At 45.6% G+C, this 18806-nt stretch overlaps 1 protein-coding gene and 2 pseudogenes across 7 annotated transcripts in view; 1 reads left to right on the top strand and 2 right to left on the bottom strand.

Annotated features, from left to right (window-relative positions):
• MICAL3 (microtubule associated monooxygenase, calponin and LIM domain containing 3) overlaps nucleotides 1–18806 on the bottom strand; it is a 253825-nt gene that overhangs the window by 163780 nt on the left and 71239 nt on the right. The gene's annotated exons all lie outside the window — the stretch shown is intronic.
• On the bottom strand, nucleotides 1935–5357 carry LOC139006717 (tubulin beta-3 chain-like; annotated as a pseudogene).
• Nucleotides 6259–6803, top strand: LOC139006718 (small ribosomal subunit protein eS24 pseudogene; annotated as a pseudogene).

Here is an 18806-nt window from a genome sequence, read left to right as displayed (position 1 = left end):
AATGACAGCAGTGGGAAGATACTCAGGGTGGAACAGTTGTTCTGTAGATCTACAGACTCAGATGTCTCATTTATCAAAGGGACTCATCTGGCATTCTGATTCACTCTTAGAGCAGCTGGGGAAAACTGAAGGGCCATTCCTGTTATCTCCCTCATTTCCCTCATTCCTGAAAGTCAAACCTCGATCATACCCTAAATGAAAAATCCCTGTGTATGCTATATCCCAATATCCTGGGAAAATCAACATTCATAATCATAGGAACCTATAGACTAGGAAACATGGCTGGAAGGTATCAGAAATCCTGGGGACTGAAACCCAACATGTGGAAGGAAGGGATAAGAGAAGTGAGGAGCCTAAGTAGGCAAGAGGAAGAAGAGATGAATGACAGGTTTCCAGGCATCAGTGCAATTTCTACCAGTTGACAACATCCTGTATGCTCTGTCCTGTAGCAGCTGACTGCTGACTCAGAATTCGTGCACATCCTTTGGCAGTGGAGGAAAGTGCTGGAGAGGCTGTCTATAAAGTAAATGCAGGAGCAATGTTTATGTTTCTATTTACAACAAAAGCAAAAAGTCAGTTGTCACTGACTCATGGCTGGTTATGTGAACACTCAATCTCTAGCTCTTAGAATAGATGGGTGGTTATTTGTGGGATGGGGGAGAATTATATTTAAAAATAGAAAAAGAAAAAATAAACAACAAAGTAAGAATTATACTTTAAGAGTATAAAATCAGAGTCGAGTTCAGTCAATTTTCTCCCTAGCCACTGAACCATTAAACCAGGCAATGTGCAAAATCTTTGAATCTTATTTTAAATATCTATCAAACGCTTCTTTCCCAGCTCATTCAGTCAGAAGTCTGACTTGTCTAAATAGATCTTAGAAGTAGACATATAGGAAGCATATTTTGGAATGTCACTGGGAGGGAATTTAGATGATAAATGCTTTCAGATTATAGAGTTATGCCTCTGAAACAAGGGCTGTTCAGGCCACTATCATCTGTGGGTGGGGATACTGAGGCCCTCCGCTCAGGGGAGCAATGGGCTACTGAATCAGATCATCTAGGAATAAGATTGCTTGTTGCCTTCCCAGCTCCTGTACCAATAGCTTCTCATCTCTGTCTTTCACAGCCCTTAAATAAGGTTCACTGGGTACCTAGGAAGAGAGCTCAAAATACAATAAGGAAAGCAATCTTCCTCATATATTCTTAATTCTCTAGTTTCTGAGGTATTCCACCCTCAGCTCTTTCCTGATTTTCCGTTTCATTTAACACCAAACTAACTCAGTAGGATGCCCAGGTAATGGGAAAACAGCCCCACCCTCACCTGCATGTCCCTTCCATTCCACTGAGCTGCTCTTTAATCACCAGAGCTCCTCAGAACCTGCATTTCTACAAGGACAGAGCTGCCTGGGGGACCAGGTCTCTCGAGCTATGACCTGACATATAGTGGAAATGTACTGTTTCTGTGGAGTTGATGAGGGGAACAGAACCCCATCTCAGGTTTCTATATGGGAACCCAGCAGCCCCATACTGGACCAATCCTGGGGCGATGCATTAGCTTTGGCCTATGTGGCTGGGGGAGTGGAGGAGAATGGGAGATATGTGACAGAGGAGATTCCTAATATGCTACCAAAAAGTGGTATTTGGCAATGTTATGGTCAGCCTGGGCACGGAGTGATATTCTTTCTTTTAAAATCTGACAGCAACAAAATTTTTAAGTATTCTCCCCCCCACCCCCTGCCCCCCAATATGAACACAAACCAGTAAAAAAACAAAACAAAATTTCAGGCCCAGAGCTGATAGAGTAGAGACAAATGAGTGACACAAAAATGGAAATGACCTATGGTGGGAAGACAGAGATGAGTGCCATAAATACTGAGGGACACTAGAAGTACTAGGCGAGACTGGGGTGGCATCAGTGGCTACATGGCTCTAGGCCCTGGCCCTCCAGGTGCTTCACTTGGGGTCCTGGGTCTTGGACTCCTCCTCATGGTCTTCATATATCTCGCCCTTCTTCTGGGCCATGGTGTCCTGGTACTGCTGGTACTCGGACACCAGGTCATTCATGCTGTTCTTGGCCTCAGTGAACTCCATTTCATTCATGCCCTCAACCGTGTACCAGTGCAGAAAGGCCTTGTGCCAAAACATGTCTGTGAACTGCTCTGAGATGCATTTGAATAGCTCCTAGATGGCTATGCTATTGCTGATGAAGGTGGAGGACATCTTGAGCCCGTGGGGCAGGATGTCACATGTAGCCATCTTCACATTGTTGGGGATCCACTCCATGAAGCAGCTGTTCTTGCTCTGGATGGCCATCATCTGCTTGTCCACCTCCTTCATGGACATGCAATGCAATCATGGAAGATGGTGGACACGGTCAGGTAGTGGCTGTGGCAGAGGTCGCAGGCAGCCATCATGTTCTTGGCATCGAGCATCTGCTGGTTGAGCTCAGGCACTGTCTGGGCCCGGTCCTGCTGGCTGCACTGGACAGTGAGCTGGCAAAACCAGGCATGAAGAAGTGTAGGTGGGACCTGGCTGGCATGGCTTGTGGTTGACCATCGACCTATGAACTAGGAGGTCATGGTTCAATTCCTGGTCAGGGCACATGCCCAGGTTTCAAGCTCGATCCCCAGTAGGGGGCATGCAGGAGGCAGCCGATCAATGATTCTCTCTCATCATTGATGTTTCTATCTCCCTCTTCCTTCCTCTCTTTATCTATCTATCTATCTATCTATCTCCTATCTAATAATAGAGAAACATGGTAATTAGCCGTACCTCCACTACCCTTCCCATTGGCTAATCAGAGCGATATGCAAATTAACTGCCAACCAAGATGGCGGCCGGCAGCCAGGCAGCTTGAAGCGAACAGGAGGCTTGCTTGCTTCAGTGACGGAGGAAGCCAACGTTCCCCGCCTGCCTTGCCGGCCTCTGAGCTTGCAGTTTAAGAAACAATGTTACAAATATAGACGCTAAACAAAACCCCAGAAACCTGCTTTCAGCCAGCCGGGCTTCAGCCAGCAGGACTGCAACATTGTTTCAATTATAGAACAAACCCAGATCCCTGCTTTCAGCCAGCCGGGATCTCAGAGCGGGAGTGAGCAGGACCGCAACAGTGTTACAATTATAGAACCCAAACAAACCAGATACCTGCTTTCAGCAGCCGAGGCCTCAGAGCTGGAGCCAAGCCTCAGAGCTAAAGCTGGCCCAGAATAAAAAAGAAAAAGAAAAAAAGGACAGGTTGGGAGCTTCAGTCACCCACCAGCCTGAAAACGGCCCTCAGCCCCTCACCCAGACTGGCCAGGCACCCCAGTGGGGACCCCCACCCTGAGGGGGTTGTGACCACCTGCAAACAGCCATCATCCTCTCATCCAGGCTGGCCAGGCACCCCAGTGGGGACCCCCACCCTGAAGGGTGTGTGACCAGCTGCAAACAGCCATCATCCTCTCATCCAGGCTGGCCAGGCCCTGCAGTGGGGACCCCCACCCTAAAGGGGTTGTGACCAGCTGCAAACAGCCATCATCTTCTCATCCAGGCTGGCCAGGCACCCCAGTGGGGACCCCCACCCTGATCCAGGACACCCTTCAGGGCAAACCAGCCGGCCCCCACCCGTGTACCAGGCCTCTATCCCATATAGTAGAAGGGTAATATGCCTCCCAGCACCAGGATCAGCAGAGCAGCGAGGCCTCCCAGCACCGGGATCAGCGGAGCCGCGAGGCCTCCCAGCACCGGGATCAGTGTGACAGGGGGCAGCGAACAAACCCCCTGATCGCCCTGCGGCTCTGTGTGTGACAGGGGGCGGGGCCACAACCTCCCTATCCACCCTGTTCTGTTCATGACAGGGGAAGGCGCCCCAACCCCCTGATCAGCCCTGCTCTGTGCCTGATAGGGGGTAGCTCCCCAACCCCCTGATCGCCCTGCGGCTCTGTGTGTGACAGGGTGCGGCGCCCCAACCCCCTGATCGGCCCTGCTCTGTGTGTGACAGGGTGCGGCGCCCCAACCCGCCCGCCCCCTCCCCCCCACGGGCCCTGCTCTGTGTGTGACGGGGTAGAGCCATAACCTCCCCATCAGCCCTGCCCTGAGTGTGACAGTGGCGGCGCCCCAACCCCCTGATCTGCCCTGCTCTGTGTGTGACAGGGGGCGGTGCCCCAACTCCCCTATCGGCCCTACTCTGTGAGTGACAGGGGGAGCTCCTCAACCCCCTGACCGGCCCTGCTCTGTGCGTGACAGGGGGGAGCTCCCCAACTCCCTGGTCGACCCTGCTCTGTGCGTGACAGGGTACGGAGCCCCAATCCCCCTGATGGGCCCTGCTCTGTGCGTGACAGGGGGCAGCGCCCCAACCCCCTGATCGGCCCTGCTCTGTGCGTGACAGGGGGTGGCGCAGCAACCTCCCTATCGACCCTGCCTTGAGTGTGACAGGGGGCGGTGCCCCAACCCCCCAATCGGCCCTGCTCTGAGCCTGACCAGGGGCTGCACCTAGGGATTGGGCCTGCCCTCTGCCACCGGGAGCAGGCCTAAGTCAGCAGGTCGTTATCTCCCGAGGGGTCCCAGACTGCGAGAGGGCACAGGCCGGGCTGAGGGACCCCCCCTCCCCCATGAGTGCACAAATTTTTGTGCACCGGTCCTCTAGTATATATATAGAAGTGCAGGTGAGGGAAGGGCACCATGTTCATGGCCAGCTTGCACAGGTCTGTGTTCAGCTGGCCAGGAAAGTGGAAGGAGCTGGTGACTCTGCTCATGAGGTCCCTGAGGTGGGCATAGCCAGCTTGAGGGTGCTGAAGCAGATGTCATAGATGGCCTTGTTGTTGATGCAGGATGTCTTGTCGTTGTTCTTTACCAGCTGGTGGATGGACAGCATGGCGTTGTAGGGCTTCACTACTGTGTTTGATACTTTGGGCGAGGGCATCACACTGAAGGTGTTCATGATGTGGTTGGGTACTCCTTGTGCATCTTGCTGATGAGAAGTGTGCCCATCTAGACCCCGTGCCCTCATCCAGCGGGGTCATCTGGAAGCCCTGCAGGCATTCACAATTCTCACGCCCATTCTGCACCATGTCCAGGACAGTCTACCAGCTTAGCACCCTTCATGGAGTAACCCTTGGCCCAGCTATTGCTGGGGCCCACTCTGACCAAAACTGAAGTTGTCAGGCCTGAAGAGGTGCCTGAAAGCCCCAGATCAAACACCGTCCATGGTTTCAGGCTCTAAGTACATCAGGATGGCCCAAGGTACATACTTGTGAGAGGAGGCCTTGTTGTAGTAGACACATGCACTCCAACTGCAGGTCCAGTCCCCCATATAGTTGCCACTGGGGTCTACACTCTGCTCATTGCTGATGACTTCCCAGAACTTGGCCCTGGATCTGGTTGCCACACTACCTGGCCTGGATGTGCATAATCTCCCTCAAGCTCCATGCTGTGGAGGGTAGCTGTGGGAAGCAAGGCAGGGGTGTCTGATATTTGAATAAGAGCAACTAGCAAGAACATAGCATAGCACTTTTGTTATGAATTCTTATACAACCTTACTCTTGGCTGTGGAATGGCCCTCTATAGAGGGCTCTGAGATGAGCTTGGACCACATTGGCCCTGAGTTCTCTTCCAAGTTTCCAATTCTGAAAGACACTGGTATAACCCTATGCTAAATCTTCTCTAACTTTTTATTTTACTCTCTTTGCTAACAACTTATTTCTTTTCTTTTTGTCTTTGTTTTTTTTTTCTTTTTTAACAACCTATTACTTCACAACAGAGAAATGAAGTGAATCAGAAATGAAGTGATCTCTGCTTTGTGATTGTCACCAAGTCAGAACCAAACACCCAGTAAACATAATGGCTGATGCTGTTGCCCCAGATAACCTGGAGAAACAAGAAGTCAAAAAGAGCATTGCAAAACCAAGTGTCATATAAATAGTTTCCTCATCTATGAAATAAATCACAAGAATTAAGGTCATGGGTATAAACTATTTAGCAGTGCCAGGCACATAGCAAGTGGTAGTATTGTTATTACTATCTAGTAGTTTATCGTCCCAGCAACAAAAGATCTAAATAAATGGCCACTTATATAACAGAATGCGAGAGCTCAGATAGTTGTTTTCTGAAGAAAAGAAAAATGTTTTTAAAACTTTCTTTGTCCCATCATCACGCTTTACCCTTTCCATTCCATCTGTTCTGAAAGGTGTGGCATTGGGTGGGAGGGGCTCAAGAAATAAGATCTATGTTAATAAGTTCCTGCCAAACTTAGATGTTAAAACAAGAAAAAGGACTTTCGCTCTTTTCCTCCCTGGCTGCCTGAAGAGCAACCTTCATCATGAATGACACAGTAACCATCCGGACCAGGAAGTTCATGACCAACAGACTGCTTCAGCGGAAGCAAATGGTCATTGATGTCCTTCACCCTGGGAAGGCAACAGTACCCAAGACAGAAATCCGGGAAAAACTAGCCAAAATGTATAAGACCACACCTGATGTCATCTTTGTGTTTGGATTCAGAACCCACTTTGGTGGTGGCAAGACTACTGGCTTTGGCATGATTTATGACTCCCTGGATTATGCAAAGAAAGATGAACCCAAACACAGACTTGCAAGACATGGCCTATATGAGAAGAAGAAGACCTCAAGAAAACAGAGAAAGGAACGCAAGAACAGAATGAAGAAAGTCAGGGGGACTGCAAAGGCCAACGTTGGTGCTGGCAAAAAGTGAGCTGGAGATTGAACTACAGAAGGAGTAAAGATTCTTCGGTGACTTTATCTGTGATGGTTGTGCAGATTTTTCATGAGAGGATTAATAAACTATAAACTTTAAAAAAATAAATAAATAAAAAAGAAAAAGGACTTTCATCAATAACAGCAAAAATAACTAAGATACCAACAAGTTATGAGCTGTCAGATCCATACCTCATCTCATTGAATCTTCACCATAGCCCCATGAGGTAGAATCTATGGGGAGACTGCAGCTTAAAGAAGCTGAAATGTCACACAGTAAGAAAGCAGTGCCGCCATGTTTTGCTACCACCTGAGAACACAGAGTGAGAAATAAAAGCACATCAGGATGCATGCTCCAAGCCCCTTGCTGCCTGAGAGCCAGAATCTGTAGTCAATAGATCACAGACAGACCTTGTCTGCTAGGAAGATAACTGCCCAGTTATCAATGGATATATAGTTTCAAGTAAATTTAGGAAAGACACACAATACAGGATTATTTTTTCTTCTCACGATTTATCCCTACATCTGCTCCTTTGAAATGGAGACTTTTCATAAATAAAAGTAAGGGTGGTCTTGTTTCAAAGTAATTCTTCCTACTGGCTGCTGAAAGGCAACTGAAACCCATCTCATCTGTCTTCCCTCCTATGACAAGGAACAGACAACTATCCACATGCCTACCTGAAGCAACCATCACTTGTATACCTGATCCCATCCCCCCCTTTCTTCCTCAACCACACTGCCTCTTTATTGGTCCGCTTCTGCAGCAATCCTTTCCCTACAAACCAAACTATCACCATCAACATAAATGATCACGTCTTCCCATCCCCTCTGACTAGTTTACTCTACTCCCTGAAAGAACTATCTGTGCTCGTGGTCATGACTTTCTCTTCTCTCACTATCTTCAAACTTACAACAATTAGGCTTCATCCCCACCACTCCAAAGTAATGCCTCCTCAAAGATATCCTCAAGGACATGCATGACTTGCACACTGTCAAATACAATGGTCAATATGCAACCCTAGTTTCTTCAACCCATCTACACACAGCACAAGTCACAGCTCATCACATGTCTTCTTGGCCTCTAGGATACCACACTCTTGCCTTGCTAGCCACTTCCTGTGTCCTTTGCTGGTCCCTTATATTATCTCCAACCTCTGTATGTGGAAATGGCCATGGGTCATTTGGGTCTCTTTTTAGTCTACATCCACTCACTAAACATCAGTGGCTTTCAAACTTTTGAAATCGTACATACAGTTCTCTTCCTATATATGTATATAAGTGGAATTTTAAACAACTTTCACAAAATAAACGTACCTTTACTACTGAGATATTCTGATATTCTCTGTTCTATTTCATTTTTGAAAATTGCTGGTCCCCACTGTATTGATTTCATGACCCATTAATGAGACACAGCCCACTTAGAAAAAAAACTCTGCTTTATGAATTCTTCCAGTCCCATGTCTTTAAGTACCATTTTGTAGTAGAGATAGTCAATAGCACCCAGATATTTGTTTTCTCTTTTCTGAACCAATTGCTTAATTGGAATTTGACAGGCATACACAAAAGCTTAACACATAAAACCAAGTTCTTGATTCCATTCCTACCTCCCGCCTGCTTCTTATTTAATATTATGCATCTCGGCAAGGGCACCACCATCCACCTAGTTGCTCAATCCAAATACCTTGGAATTATCCTAATTTCTGTCACATCCCATAATCAATTTTTCAGAAACTTCTGTCTGTTCTATCTTCAAAATATAGCCCAAGTCCAACCACTTTTCACCATGTCTTCCTTTACCATCCTCATCAAAGTCACCATCTTCACTCATCACCATCATTAGATTACTTCAAGAGCCTCTCTCTCTCTCTGCTTCCACTGTCAAATCCCTCCACCCCAACCCTGAATATTTTCCATACAGCAGCCTGAGTATTCACTTAAATGTTAGTCAAATCAGTTCATGCCTCTGCTCAAATGCTCCAATGGCTTCCCATCTCAGAGTTAAATACAACAATCTTACTATGGCCTATATGCCTCCAAGTGACCTGCCCCTCTCCCATTTCTTGTTCATGCCTTACTACCTTCTCTTATGCTCCAGCCAGACTGGCCTTCTTCCTGACCATCAAGCAGCCCCAGCAGGCTGCGCATCTTGGGTCTTTGCCCTTCATAGTCTCTCTGCCTGATGCTCTCCACCCAGATGGTCACATCTTTTTTTTCTCACTGTATTCAGGTCTTTGCTCAAATACCATCTTGTTAGAGAAAACTTTCCTGATCACTTATATGAAAGAGCACAAGCCTTCCCCTCACCTTGCATTATTTTTCCTCTGGCATTTGTTACCCCTGACACAGTATATATGATTTGTTTGCTTATTGTCTATCTCTGGGGTCCTCAAACTTTTTAAACAGGGGGCCAGTTCACTGTCCCTCAGACCACTGGAGGGCCGGACTATAGTTTAAAAAAAAACTATGAACAAATTCCTATGCACACAGCGGCGGCAAAAACACCCGGGGGGCCGGATAAATGTTTTCGGCGGGCCGCATGTGGCCCGCAGGCCATAGTTTGAGGACCCCTGGTCTATCTACTCCAATAGAACATAAGCCCCATTTAGAAAAGAGCTTTCTGGGATGTGCCCCTAGATGCTGACACACATGGTACAGAAAACTCCAAAGTCCTCTTATTACTAATGTGTTACCTCTAAAACAAAGGTCCCTATATATCTCCCTTTGTTTTCCAGATATATAGGGACCTTTTTGGAAAAATAAAAATCTTCACTAAATTTCATCTTGTGTGATTCGGCCAGAGCCATGGCTATGGCTCCCCATCCTATCTAATAAAAGCCTTATATGCTAAGTGCCTGGTCATCCATTCAACCAATCAAAGTGTAATATGCTAATGATATGCTATGGCCACTCAACCACTTGCTATGATGTGCACTGACCACCAGGGGGCAGACAGTTGACCAGTCAACCAGTCACTATGACATGCACTGACCACCAGGGGGCAGACGCTCTGACCAGTAGGTGAGCTTGCTGCTGGGGTCTGGTCAATTAGGACTGAGCGAGATGGGCTGGACACACCCTGGAGTCCTCCCGCGGTCCCTCCCCTGCCGGCCAACCTCCTGCATCCCTCCCCGGACCTGATTGTGCACCAGTGGGGTCCCTCGGACTGGCCTGTGCCCTCTCGCAATCCGGGACCCTTTGGGGGATGTCAGAGAGCCGGTTTCGGCCTGATCCCACAGGCCAGGCCGAGGGACCCAACTGATGCATGAATTTGTGCACTGGGCCTCTAGTGTTAGCATAAAAGCAAACATTTCACAATGGCCTAGAAGGCCCTATAATAGTGTTCTACAAAATTTTGGTGTCAGGGCTTCTTTATACTCTTAAAAATATTGAGGGACCAAAGATCTATCAATATTTACAATATTTGAAGTTAAAACTCAAAAAAAGTCAATACTTATTAATTCCTTTAAAAATAACAATTCATTAACAGTAACATATTTTATGAAAAAATATTTTCCAAAACAAAATTTTAGTGAGAAGAATAAACTTGTTTTACATTTTTGCAATTCTCCTTAATGTCTGGCTTAAGAAGACAACTGGATTCTCATATCTGCCTTTTGCATTCCTTCTGTTACAAGATCACATATCATGTAGCCTCTAGAAAACTCCACTGTACACATGAGCATATGTGAGTGAAAAAGGAAAATAACATTACCTTAGTATTGTGAAAGTAGTTTTGACCTCATGAACCCCTAAAAAACTCTCAGGGAGCCCTAGCCAGTTTGGCTCAGTGGATAGAATGTCAGCCCATGGACAGAAGGGTCCACTCGAGGGCTGGTACCTCGGTTGTAGGCTCGATCCCTGGCCCTGGTTGGGGCACGTATGGGAAGCAACTAATTGATGTGTCTTTCACATTAATGTTTCTCTCTCTCTGTTTCTCCCCTTCCCTTCCACTCTCTCTAAAGATCAATGGAAAAATATCCTCGGGTGAGGATTAACAACAACAACAAAAAAGGTCTCAGGAAACCCCTATAAGATCTGTACCCCATACACACCCTACCTCTGTCACCTCCTTCTGTTGCTCTCCTCACTCACCCTTCAGCCACACTGCTCTTTGCTGCTTCTTGTACACACTGGACACACATTCTCTTACTTCACCCTTTGCACTTGCTGCTCCTTTTGTTTGAAAATATTCTTCTCCCAAATCCATTCATGCATTCAAAAAATATTATTGAGCATCTATCTAGGCCAGCCGTGGGCAAACTACGGCCCGCGGGCCGGATCCGGCCCGTTTGAAATGAATAAAACTAAAAAAAAAAAAAGACCGTACCCTTTTATGTAATGATGTTTACTTTGAATTTATATTAGTTCACATAAACACTCCATCCACGCTTTTGTTCCGGCCCTCTGGTCCAGTTTAAGAACCCATTGTGGCCCTCGAGTCAAAAAGTTTGCCCACCCCTGATCTAGGCTCTAATACAATAACAGAGGAAAAAAGCCTCTCTCTACCTCTAAGAGCGCTAGCCTTCTAGTGGAAATGACATATGCATGACTCCTCACCACCTTTGGGTGTTTATTTGACTATCACCTCAGTGTGACCTTCCATGACCTTGCCATTAAAAACAGACTCCCTGATTTTCCCCAAAGCACGTACCACAACTTGACATACTATCAATGATATTCATTTGTTTGTTTTCCTCTCTAGAATGAATGTAAGCTCTATGAGGGTAAGGATTTTTGACATTTTGTTCATTGCTGTACTATCGCACCTAGAATGTGTTCCTGATTCAAAGCAGGTACACAATAACTGCCTCTTGAATTAATGAATGAATAGATAAGTGAATTTCTGTAGCCTGCCCAGAAGATGGGAAATTCAGGCAAAATTCTGTTAGGATCTGAGGCAGAATTCAAATCAAATGCAAATGGATTGAGTGTCTTCAGGCAAGTGCCACCAGAGTGGGAGAAGGAACATATACACAGAGATCCAGAAATCTTACAAGGGGAATCCAGATGGTTTCTGCCCTCTCGTTTCCTGGAGACCTGTTCCTTCTCATGACCACTACCTGTTCTAGATTTGCCTTATATATGCTCCGCCTTGCAGGCTCCTGTACCCAGTTCCAGACAGGAGCCAGACCTGGAAGCATCTTTGTTTTCAATAGCCAAATTGTTTCAGAGTATCTGTCCCTTATAAAACACACACACACACACACACACACACACACACACACACACCACACACACACACACACAAACTGGTTTCTGAAAGAAGAGTGGTATCAGTGTCATGAAATGCTATACGACAGCCCCCAGTCCTCCCCAGAGATAATTGAAGGACCCATAATATTTCTAAATCCAAGTTGTGTGTTTTTAAAATCTGCATCAGAAAACCACAAAACTATCATAAGCCCAGGGTGTCTGAAAAGGCAACACTTCTTTATTCAAGGCAGGATGAAAAAGGGGAGCCAAAAGGTTATTGTGCATTTTACTCTTCACCAGAGATTAGGTGGAAAGAGAGAGGCAAATAGAGATAAGATCACTAGATACCTGAAATACCAGCTTCAGAAGTGAAATGGGGATGGAGATGAGACAAAAACAACTTTTCTGAACTGCTAGAGGGAAAAAAGTTAGTAGTGCAGATTGATGTGGCTACACCACACCATCACCTCCAACCACAGGTAGGGCCTCAATGCTGCCCAGCAATTCTTTTACAGAACCCAAACTGGTTCCTATAAACCTGGTTCTGCATTCTCAGGCCTCCGGTTCCATTCTCACCTCTTCCGCTGTCAATACCTTTGCCTCTCACATGGCCCAGAGGAGGGGCAAGGGTGCCCTCACACTTAAGATCCCTACCCTCCTCTACCCCAGAGAAGCCTCCCACACCAATCTGAGGCTATGCAGACTATCCCCTTTGTTCTTCTCTGAATCATTGTGCATTGACTATTATCTATACTAATAAAAGAGTAATATGATAATTAGACCAGGAGACCTTCTGGACATCCTTCCAGACAAAGCCATGGTGGTGGGGCCAAGGCAGAGGCGGTTAGGGGTGATCAGGCTGGCGGGGGGGGCGGGGGGAGCAGCTGGGGGCAACCATGCCAGCCGGGGGAGCAGTTGGGAGTGAGCAGGCCAGCGGCGGGGGGCGGGCAGTTGGGGGTGAGCAGATCAGCGGTGGGGGGGGCAGTTGGGGGCGAGCTGGCTGGCAGGGGGGCAGTTGGGGTCGATCAGGCCAGCAAGGGGGGCAGTTGGGGGTGAGAAAGCTGGCGGGGTGGGGGGGGGCAGTTGGGGGCAAGCAGGCCAGCAGGCTAAGTGGTTAGGGGCAATCAGGCAGGTAGGCAGGTGAGCAGTTAGGAGCCAGTGGTCCCGGATTACAAGACTGCTGGTTTAGGCCCGATCCCAGCCGCAGTAGGACATCTCCCAAGGGGTCCCAGATTGGAGAGGGTGCAGGCCAGGCTGAGGGACATCCCCCCTCCCATGCACAAATTTTGTGCACCAGGCCACTAGTACTATTATAAAATGTTTTCTATTTCAACCATTTTTTAAGTGTATAGTTCAGTGGCATTTAAGTATATTCACCTGTTGTGCATCATCACCACTGTCCATCTGTCATACATTTTAAACTTCCTCCTCACTACAGTTTACTTCTCCCTTAGTCTACCGGTATTCTGGGGTCTCTCTCATCGTTAATCTCTCTCTTTAAACTGTGTTCTCCAAGCTACTACTGGCTACCCCTCTTGCTTTCCTGAAAGAGCAGTCTACTCTTGTTATCAATACTTTAAGATCTCCTAATGACCTCATTCTGTTCATCTTTCATTCCCTCTACAATCAGGCTTCTGTCTCCATCACTCTACTGAGGTCAACAATAACATTTTAATTGTGAAAGGTTCAGACACTTTAAAAATATTTTTTTAATGAATTTCTGAGAGGTAGGGAAAGGGAGAGATAGATAAAAACATCAATGATGAGAGAGAATCATTGATTGGCTGCCTCCTGCATGCCTCTAACTGGGGACCGAGCCTGCAACCCAAGCATGTGCCCTGACCGGGAATCGAACAGTTGACCTCCTAGTTCAGAGGTCGATGCTCAAACACTGAGCCACTGGCTGGGCCAGACACTTTTTAACCCTTCTCTTAGTTGTTCCCACTCTGTGGCTCTTCCTAAAAACTCTCCCTTCCTTGGCTCTAACTCCTGCTTTTCCTACTACTGTTCTCACTGCTGCTCAGTTCTCTGAAAAGGCTCCAATTAGTTCATCTGCCTCTCTCCTTCATAAAATGGATAACCCCTTAACTTTTATCATGTTTGACCTTGCTCCTGAGATCCAGATGCTACTAAACTACTTCATCTAGACATCCCATAGGTACCTCAAACTGAGTGGTCCAAAATGGAATACTTCTGTTCTCTTCCACCAATTCATATAGTCATACAGCCATCACCATCCAGCCACCAAATGGAAATCTAGGGTCATCCAAGACCTTCTCTGTCTCCACCCCTCAATCCAATCAACCAAAAGCAAAGTCCTGTTGAGGACTTCTATCTTATAGAAGTCATCTCCCTGCCATTATCTTGATGGAAGCACCTGTGATTTCTAGCCTGGACTATCCAATAGCCTCTTAATCTTAATTCTTGTCCAATCCATCCTCCACCTGAGTGCCAGAGTGTTCTTTTTTAAGAGCAAATGTGATCTTGTTACAGCCCTCCATTGCCTTTAAGGAATAATCTAAACCCTCAGCAAGGTTCAAAATGTCCATCAAAATTTAGCATCAGCCTTATTTCCTATACTTCCAAACACAAACCATTTTCTTAGCTCATACTTTGTTTCAAGGATGTACCACAGCCTTAGGAGCCTCCTCGACTTTGTTCATGCTGTTCCCTTTGTCTAATATGTCCTTCCTCCCTGTCCACTTGAGACTTCTACTACTTATTCCAGACTGCACCGAAATGACCCCACCTCCCCAACACCAGGCAAAGCTAATCACTCCCTCCTCTACATTTCTTCTCACCTTGCTACACACCTCCCTTTCAATACTTCCTACTTGCTCTAGAATGACAGTCTTGACTGTCTACCCATCAAGTTACATGGCACTGGTTAGCAGAAGGGTGATTCAGGTTTATACCTGTAGTCAGTGCACATGCCCATGGAAAAGGAGGCGCCAGGGAAAAAGGAAAAGACAAATAAAAGGCTTACTTGGGCCACAATGTCTAATGTCACAGAAGTATAGGAAAGGAGAAAGGTATTTGTGTAATGTTTAGTTCGTTATTAACTTGTTATTAATTTAGGGGGATGAGAAAAGAACAAAGAAGTAACCAAAACTGAGGTCCCAAAGGCATCTCTGTACAGGTACCAATTATGAAAAGGACAACTGTTTTTGATTCACTTTCCAGGATGATATTTACCTTTTTGAGATACCAGAAGATCCCTAAGTTACTAGCATTGTGATTTCAAAGTACGCAAGTGTCAGTCCAAAAGGAAAAGACTCACCAGATGCTACACAGGGTTCCTACATGGAAATCGGGGAGGAAGGAGATAAAGCCAAGGACAAGTATGCACTCTTTGGAGAAGACTGGCTGCAAAACAGGACTGGTAAGAAGAAGCTGTTTCAAGAGGCTGACAGCTAGCAAAGGAAAAAGATCTTAATTTCCAGTAAGGTAGAGGTTCCCACTCCACCTCCATCCATGCACCAAGCTAACTGATAGCTCTGCCTTGACTCCAGGCCACAGGAGGGAGTAGGGCTAGTTGGTTCCAAGGCCCTGATTATTTCAACAATTTTCATGGAGAAAACCTCACTTGTCTCCATAACAGAAAGAAACCAAGAGGGCCAATCTTAAACCAGCTCTACAGAATACACAGGGGTGGGCAAAAGTAGTTGTGAATACGTGAAATACAAAGTTAATTCTTGTATTATTTATTCATTAACTATTGTTTTATTTATTTGTTTATTATTAACCTATTTCTGCCCACCCCTGTACTTTCCCTCCAAAATTAGCTTAAAAGGGTATAGGACTCAGGCAAAATTTTCCCATAGAAATAGGTTTTCTCTGGATCAAATGCTCCTCAATGCCCACTCTCTCACTCTATTCTGATTCCTGTTGCGCTCTGACTCTGATAATCATTCTTGCAGCTAACCCCTTCACACTGAAAAGAGTCCATTTGGTTAGAAATAAAACATCCAAAGAAAGGGAATAACAACAAGTGTTTCTTTCTTATGCTTAAAGAATATTGCAAATTCTCCAAGCTGTACCCTGACAGGCTCTTGAAAGTGTATAATCCACAACTTCTACTTATACCACTCCCTTGCCATAGGGATGACCTCCCACCCTACCTAAGAGGGTGCTGAAGTACAGCCAAAACTTTAGTTTCTTTTCTTCTAAAACCAATATCCAACAATTAACTGCCATGAGACATTTGGGCTCCCAAATTCCAATTACTCTGGGCTCAAAGCCAGTAATCTACCAAAGTTTTTCTACAGAAGACTAATTAATCTTTGCTCAATTCAGCACCCATGAGATTAGATGGAATAACCCCGAAAGGGCACATGCACCCTCATACTACAATGCCAACACTTGATGTCCAAGAGACTCAGTGCCACATTCAGGCATTCTTCTCCAGTCCAGCAACAGCATTTCATGTTACAAGCTATTCCTTGCCCACCACCTGATTTTCTAAACACTTGCCTAATTTATTACAGGCACAGGACCACTATTAATTGACCTGCTGGCTGTGGTACACAGAAGGCAAATGCTTTGGCTTGCTCAGTGGACTGAAATCTAAAATCTGAGTGAGCCCAGTGCTCCATAGGGGATAGTACACAGTGTACATACTTCTTGACCCTCTCACCAGCTATGGCTTAGGCAAGTCTGACTCCATGGAAACCATCCTTACCAGGAAGGCAACCAAAGGATGCCATCTGCCCTCTCATGAACTGAAGGACTTCTATGCCTGCAGTCATGACTAAGGACTGCTCAATGCCCAGCATGATCAAACTGACCTGGATGCATCCCACCCTATCAGGTTCCCCCTTTGGGTACAGACTGAGTATACCCAACTTTTAGAAATATCACCCACTTCAGGACAGGGAAAAGTGAATGTAAATAGATATTTGATGCAGATACTAAACATTATAAAGACTTTGTTAAAGGGCCTTAGTTTGTGTTTCAGGAAACACCTGATCAGAAGCCCCAGAGCACCTCAAACTACAGTGTGAAGGCAATAGGAATTCCTGCTAGAATGACATTTAAAAGGGCAGCCTCTCCCTGGCCGGCATGGCTCAGTGGTTGAGCGTCAACCTATGAACCAGGAGGTCATGGTTCGATTCTTGGTCAGGGCACATGCCTGGGTTGCAAGCTCAATCCCCAGTAGGGAGTGTGCAGGAGGCAACCGATCAATGATTCTTTCTCATCACTGATTTCTTTATCTCACTCTCCCTTTCCCTTCCTCTCTGAAATAAATAAAAATATATTGGGGAAAGAAAAGGGCAGCCTCTGCATGGGGCAATTTAACTCACTTGTTCATATTAAAGTTTCAATCCCTATTAGTAATAATAGCATTTTTTTAAACCACCTGGTGTTTGACAAACACACAAAAACAGTGAAGGTGGATAAGCTCTTTGCGATCATAAGGTTATGGTTTCTGAAGAGAAAATTAGTAATAATTAGTGAACCAGACTTGTTTCATATTACTGCAGTCCAACTGGATAGAGCGGCACTTGGGGTGAAGGCAGGGAAAATTTTTTTACGTCAATTTCAATCATCTAGATAATTTTGGGGGGAAAAGCAGAAAAGAATAAAGAGGTTAGCAAATATATACACGACGGGAATAATTAATTAACTTCCTCTTCTACTGAATCTTCAAATGGAACTGTTGAGAAATGGCCATACTGTGAGATTTAGCTTTCCAGAAATTCCCTCCTTAATTTGTAACCTGAGTATTAACAGAACAATAAAATGGCCAAAAAGCAAGGGGGGAAAGAGAGTCCATGGGATCTGAATAAACCAGAAACTGGATAATTGGCACCTAGGCCCTGGAGAACCTGAGCTTTTCATCTTATAGCCTCAAAATATACTAGTAAATGGGCTTGACTTATCTATGGTAGATATGCCAACCAGATTAGGTACTAGACATCCTGGGAAGACCAAGTGGAGAGCAGCTGGGTGAGAGCCACAAGCTGTGCCAAATTCTTGACATCAGAACTCTGCAGTACTTGACCAAGAACTATGACTTCAAGCAGGGTTCTAGCTGCCCATGAAGACTAGCACCCAGGCAGGAGAGGTGGTTACAGTGTCGAGGGCTGGAGGGGATGCATAGTTTACATACAATATGATCCATCTGTTTTAAGTGTACAAGTCAATAATTTTTAGTAAATTTACCAAGCTATGCAACCATCATCACAATCTAGTTTAAGAACATTTCCAACACTCAGAGGGGATTTTTAGTAACTCCCAAATCTGAAGATGAGTATGGTTTAGTCAGGTTTAAGGGGCTGATGGATATGAAGAAAGACGTTTGTATCCATTTGCTGTTGGTGCCAAGTTGGCAACAGGAAGAACTCAGAACATAGGCCACAGAAAAAAGTCACAGCCATCTTGCCTCTGCATGAGAAGCACATGGCTGGGTTTGGCTTGGGGACCTGGAAATTTTTTTAAGGTAACTACTGCTGAAAATAGAGCTACCCAAACTAAAACAAAGAAATCCTTAATCTGCTTATAACTCCTGGCATCCTCCCCCCAACAATGTCCCAGTAGTACTCTTGCACAAATCTCTCTTCATTATGACAGACTTAAGTACTAGAGCCAAGGAATCAAATATATTTCAGTTAAATGTTGAAATGCATTGTTCCTTTCTCATGACAGTTGTGTGATTTCCAAAGCACAATGGAAAGCAATGGGTTATGAATCTCAAACCTAATAATCTTCTAAATTACTGCTCAAACAATAAAAGAAATGAAATGTATGAAAAAATGCTTTGACCTTTAATAAATGCATAGGCATCTTAATTGATGTTACCCATGGGACTGTAGGGTTGCAGATGCCTTTTATCCTGAGACTGATGTTGGCCAAAAGCTATCAAATTTTTTTTTTTAATCCTCACCCAAGGATATTTTTTCCATTGATTTCTAGAGAGAC

The sequence above is a fragment of the Myotis yumanensis genome, unplaced genomic scaffold (genome assembly GCF_028538775.1).
Source record: "Myotis yumanensis isolate MYYU_CA2020_CCGP unplaced genomic scaffold, mMyoYum1.0.hap1 SCAF_3, whole genome shotgun sequence".
NCBI lineage: Eukaryota > Metazoa > Chordata > Mammalia > Chiroptera > Vespertilionidae > Myotis > Myotis yumanensis.
This window is presented reverse-complemented; position numbering and strand designations above follow the sequence as displayed.